This window comes from Myotis brandtii, unplaced genomic scaffold, assembly GCF_000412655.1.
Source record: "Myotis brandtii unplaced genomic scaffold, ASM41265v1 scaffold160, whole genome shotgun sequence".
In the NCBI taxonomy this organism is placed as follows: domain Eukaryota; kingdom Metazoa; phylum Chordata; class Mammalia; order Chiroptera; family Vespertilionidae; genus Myotis; species Myotis brandtii.
In genome coordinates this window covers 233871-239870 of record NW_005355833.1, presented here as the reverse complement: position 1 = coordinate 239870, position 6000 = coordinate 233871, and the positions used below count along the sequence as shown (strand labels likewise).

General features: G+C 52.4%; 1 protein-coding gene across 1 annotated transcript in view; it reads left to right on the top strand.

Annotated features, from left to right (window-relative positions):
* The window catches only part of MEGF11 (multiple EGF-like-domains 11), a 270798-nt gene that overhangs the window by 121397 nt on the left and 143401 nt on the right, over positions 1 to 6000 (top strand). The window lies entirely within an intron of this gene.

Sequence of the window (6000 nt, the reverse complement as noted above, 5' to 3'; positions counted from 1 at the left end):
CCTCCCTCCCTCTTCCCCCTACCCACACCGATAAACCTGGCTGTGCCTCCTAAGGGAGTTCTCCTCCATGACTGCGTGTTTAAAATGAGGACTTTTATAAAGTACAGTGAAACCCTAATTATTTGGATTTCCTTATGCTGCGATTTTTAAAGAACAGCATAAGAAATGAAGCCCATGGTTCCTTTGTTCGCTCACTCGCCGTTGCCCAGGCCGGTAGAGAAGTCTTCATGGAGATGGCCCGGGCTGACTTGTAAGGACTCCTTTGTAGTTTGTCAAGTGAAGAGGCTGGCGTGGGGAGGGGCCCTCCAGGCAGTGGGAACAGCACATGCACCCACCCATCCATTCATTCATCCACCCTCCCTCCTTCCCGCCCTCCATCTACCTACCCATCTACTCACCTACCTGTCCACCGGCCACCCACCCACCTGTCCACCTATGTATCTATCCATCCATTTAGCATTTGATACAATAATTACAAATTGGGTATCCAAATCCCAAGTGGCTCTCCCAGCTTTGGCTGGATATTAGAATCAAGTAGGCATTAAAAACACTGATGCCCAACCCTCCCCAAGATTCTAATTTATTTGGTCAGGGGTGGGGCTTAGCTTTTGGTGTGGGGGGTTTGGTGTGTGTGTGTGTGTGTGTGTGTGTGTGTGTGTGTGTGTGTGTGTAAGTTCTCTAGGGATTCCAATATGTAGCCAGTGATGAGGGCCCCCTGAAGTCGGTTAGCAGTGCAAAGGTGGGAGGCCGGTGAGGACTGGGGCATGCAGTGACCCTCAGTGCTGGAAAGGTCCTAGAAGCACTCTGGTGCAGCCTCCCATTTTAAAGATGAGGAAACCGCCCTTGCCAGTTTGGCTCAATGAATAGAGCGTTGACCTTTGGACTGAAAGGTCCCAGGTTCAATTCCGGTCAAGGGCACATGCCCAGGTTGTGGGCTTGATCCCCAGTAGGGGGCGTACAGGAGGCAGCCGATCAATGATTCTCATCATTGATGTTTCTATCTCTCTCTCCCTCTCCCTTCCTCTCTGAAATCAATAAAAAAATTTTTTTTTTAAAAAAAGATAAAGATGAGGAAACCGAGTTCCCGTGAGGAGAGGCTGGTTAATGTGAAGTCAGGACTTAGTACCCGCATCAGCTCAGGGTACCTTGTTCTCCCGCTCTCCGCTAGCAGCCAAGCAAAGTGTCAAGAAGGAGGCATGTTGAGCTGGGCTTTATGGAGTGGGTAGGCTTGGGGTGACAGGAGGGAGAAATGGCATTTTATCGGAGTCACAGCACAGCCAATGAGGTGGACCAGGAGCGAGGGTGGCGTGTTTGGAGATGGGAACCTCTGTGTTCTTTCAATGCACAAAGCACACCTCTTCCCAAACACTCAAGCACCCCCTCCATAGGACACCCCACCTCTGGCTCACACCTTCCCTTCAGGGGAATTAACGAGAACACTGGGCTGTGCATCATCTCACTGTCGTAACTGAGCATGGATTCTGCTGTCCTCTGAACAAACACCGTGTCCCCAAGCCTCTAGGCACTGCCCCGCCTGGAAAGCAATGAGGAGAGATGAGCCTGCTGCAGGGAGGACGTTTAAACAATTACTTTGCTCTGATTAAGAAGGATAATGGCCCTCTTTGAGGAGCAGCGTTAATGCGAAAGTGGGGATGATGGATGCCCGCCCCCCACCCCCGCCCCCATAAATCTTACCTGTGCGCCTTTGTTGCCTCCTCATGATGCATGTATAAGATAAATTCTCCAAATCTATTTTTGTGCTGTTGCCAGCAGCCTGCCGATGGAGTAAATAAGAGTTATGGCCACCATAATAGCATCACTTATGAAGGGCTAAAAAAAAGCAAACATGTCCACACAGTTCTTATAAATCTATTATGAACGTGGTCTCAAGCTTCCGAGGAAGTTCCACTAGAGCGCACAGCACCCTCCCTCTCCCTGGGGTCCAGGTGAGTGACTGAGCAGGCAGGTGCCAGAGAGGGCCACAGGTGGCCCGAGATCACCAACAATCCCTTCTCTGTCGCTTCCTCCCTCCCCCTGAGTTCTAAGCCCTGGTCAGCCGGGAGAGCCACAGAGCCAGGCCTCAGAGACTCCAGCCCATAAAGGCTGAGTGGCTGCCCTTAGCGCCTTCATTCAACAACTCTGGGATAGGCCAAACTCTGCCATGTGCTGGGCCAGGCATGGAGAGCTGAGAGAGGGCTGGTTAAGAACGAACAGCCCTTGTCTTCTTCACCTTATTCTCCTGAATGGAGTGGAGCCAGCTTCCTCTGTGGGAAACAGGCTCTTGGACCTAACAGGTCTTAGATGGGTCAGGTCTCAGAGTCACCTCCCGAAAGTCCGGGGGTCTATGGCCAGAAGAAAAACTTCCCTTTTTCTTGCTTCCCATCCCAGCCTCTATAGGGCTTGTCTGGCATGGAGGATGGAAGGCAGCAAGGTCCCTCACGCCCCAGACTCATCCCCCAGCCTCTCCTCTCTGTCCTCACTCTCTGTCCTCCCACTGAGGCCTCAGTTTCTCCATCTGCAAAGTGGGAACAATCACAATAATGAAATAATTTTGTGAGAAGTGCATGAGATGATGTAGGGATTTTGTGAGTCGTCACACGCTGGGAGGCATAGGGCTTGTAGTTGTTTCCTTCAGGACTCCTGTCTGTCAGGGAGAGACGCCTGAGCCTGCTCCTTGTGATGAGAGGCCCTCGGCGAGTCCCTGGGGGAGAGCTCTCGGCACATGCTTCAGGGTAAGGCAAGTCATCGTTTAACACAGGCATCTCCTCCCCACAGAACAGGCTCTAAGCCCCTGGAGGTCAGCGCCAGCCTCGAAATCCCAGCTGAACCCCAACACATGTTAAAGAACTTCCTGGTGGTTAGAATGGGCCCCTGACTGGGGAGGTTTGTGGACTCACTTTATCCAGGTAGCCATGGGGACCTCTTAGGATTACTGCTGCCTCAGCCTCCTAATTGCTCTCTGTCCTGTCTCTCTGACCCCTAAAATCTGCTCTCCACACAGCTGCCAGAGTGGGCCTTTGGGAAGAGGCTGGCGGGGGGAGGGGCCCTCCAGGCAGTGGGAACAGCACATGCACCCACCCATCCATTCATTCATCCACCCTCCCTCCTTCCCGCCCTCCATCTATCTACCCATCTACTCACCTACCTGTCCACCGGCCACCCACCCACCTGTCCACCTATGTATCTATCCATCCATTTAGCATTTGATACAATAATTACAAATTGGGTATCCAAATCCCAAGTGGCTCTCCCAGCTTTGGCTGGATATTAGAATCAAGTAGGCATTAAAAACACTGATGCCCAACCCTCCCCAAGATTCTAATTTATTTGGTCAGGGGTGGGGCTTAGCTTTTGGTGTGGGGGGTTTGGTGTGGGGGGTTTGGTGTGTGTGTGTGTGTGTGTGTGTGTGTGTGTGTGTAAGTTCTCTAGGGATTCCAATATGTAGCCAGTGATGAGGGCCCCCTGAAGTCGGTTAGCAGTGCAAAGGTGGGAGGCCGGTGAGGACTGGGGCATGCAGTGACCCTCAGTGCTGGAAAGGTCCTAGAAGCACTCTGGTGCAGCCTCCCATTTTAAAGATGAGGAAACCGCCCTTGCCAGTTTGGCTCAATGAATAGAGCGTTGACCTTTGGACTGAAAGGTCCCAGGTTCAATTCCGGTCAAGGGCACATGCCCAGGTTGTGGGCTTGATCCCCAGTAGGGGGCGTACAGGAGGCAGCCGATCAATGATTCTCATCATTGATGTTTCTATCTCTCTCTCCCTCTCCCTTCCTCTCTGAAATCAATAAAAAATATTTTTTTTTTAAAAAAGATAAAGATGAGGAAACCGAGTTCCCGTGAGGAGAGGCTGGTTAATGTGAAGTCAGGACTTAGTACCCGCATCAGCTCAGGGTACCTTGTTCTCCCGCTCTCCGCTAGCAGCCAAGCAAAGTGTCAAGAAGGAGGCATGTTGAGCTGGGCTTTATGATGGAGTGGGTAGGCTTGGGGTGACAGGAGGGAGAAATGGCATTTTAAGTCGGAGTCACAGCACAGCCAATGAGGTGGACCAGGAACGAGGGTGGCATGTTTGGAGATGGGAACCTCTGTGTTCTTTCAATGCACAAAGCACACCTCTTCCCAAACACTCAAGCACCCCCTCCATAGGACACCCCACCTCTGGCTCACACCTTCCCTTCAGGGGAATTAACGAGAACACTGGGCTGTGCATCATCTCACTGTCGTAACTGAGCATGGATTCTGCTGTCCTCTGAACAAACACCGTGTCCCCAAGCCTCTAGGCACTGCCCCGCCTGGAAAGCAATGAGGAGAGATGAGCCTGCTGCAGGGAGGACGTTTAAACAATTACTTTGCTCTGATTAAGAAGGATAATGGCCCTCTTTGAGGAGCAGCGTTAATGCGAAAGTGGGGATGATGGATGCCCGCCCCCCACCCCCGCCCCCATAAATCTTACCTGTGCGCCTTTGTTGCCTCCTCATGATGCATGTATAAGATAAATTCTCCAAATCTATTTTTGTGCTGTTGCCAGCAGCCTGCCGATGGAGTAAATAAGAGTTATGGCCACCATAATAGCATCACTTATGAAGGGCTAAAAAAAAGCAAACATGTCCACACAGTTCTTATAAATCTATTATGAACGTGGGCTCAAGCTTCCAAGGAAGTTCCACTAGAGCGCACAGCACCCTCCCTCTCTCTGGGGTCCAGGTGAGTGACTGAGCAGGCAGGTGCCAGAGAGGGCCACAGGTGGCCCGAGATCACCAACAATCCCTTCTCTGTCGCTTCCTCCCTCCCCCTGAGTTCTAAGCCCTGGTCAGCCGGGAGAGCCACAGAGCCAGGCCTCAGAGACTCCAGCCCATAAAGGCTGAGTGGCTGCCCTTAGCGCCTTCATTCAACAACTCTGGGATAGGCCAAACTCTGCCATGTGCTGGGCCAGGCATGGAGAGCTGAGAGAGGGCTGGTTAAGAATGAACAGCCCTTTTCTTCTTCACCTTATTCTCCTGAATGGAGTGGAGCCAGCTTCCTCTGTGGGAAACAGGCTCTTGGACCTAACAGGTCTTAGATTCAGGTCTCATCAGAGTCACCTCCCGAAAGTCCGGGGGTCTATGGCCAGAAGAAAAACTTCCCTTTTTCTTGCTTCCCATCCCAGCCTCTATAGGGCTTGTCTGGCATGGAGGATGGAAGGCAGCAAGGTCCCTCACGCCCCAGACTCATCCCCCAGCCTCTCCTCTCTGTCCTCACTCTCTGTCCTCCCACTGAGGCCTCAGTTTCTCCACCTGCTAAGTGGGAACAATCACAATAATGAAATAATTTTGTGAGAAGTGCATGAGATGATGTAGGGATTTTGTGAGTCGTCACACGCTGGGAGGCATAGGGCTTGTAGTTGTTTCCTTCAGGACTCCTGTCTGTCAGGGAGAGACGCCTGAGCCTGCTCCTTGTGATGAGAGGCCCTCGGCGATTCCCGGGGGGAGAGCTCTCGGCACATGCTTCAGGGTAAGGCAAGTCATCGTTTAACACAGGCATCTCCTCCCCACAGAACAGGCTCTAAGCCCCTGGAGGTCAGCGCCAGCCTCTGAAGTGGCCTCGAAATCCCAGCTGAACCCCAACACATGTTAAAGAACTTCCTGGTGGTTAGAATGGGCCCCTGACTGGGGAGGTTTGTGGACTCACTTTATCCAGGTAGCCATGGGGACCTCTTACCTGGATTACTGCCTCAGCCTCCTAATTGCTCTCTGTCCTGTCTCTCTGACCCCTAAAATCTGCTCTCCACACAGCTGCCAGAGTGGGCCTTTGTAAACACTGGTCCATTCCTCTCTGGCTCCGTATGGACCTCAGAGTAAGCTGAAGGCCCAAAGCCCTGTGGGAGGCAGCTAAGGCCCTGCATAATCCTTGCCTCCCTTTCCCGCCTCTTGCTCACTCATCTGCAGCCACCCCGACCGCCTTGCTGTCCCCTGCATGTGGCAGGTCTCTCTGGGGAACCTCAGGGCCTTTGCACTGGCTGCTCCCCCT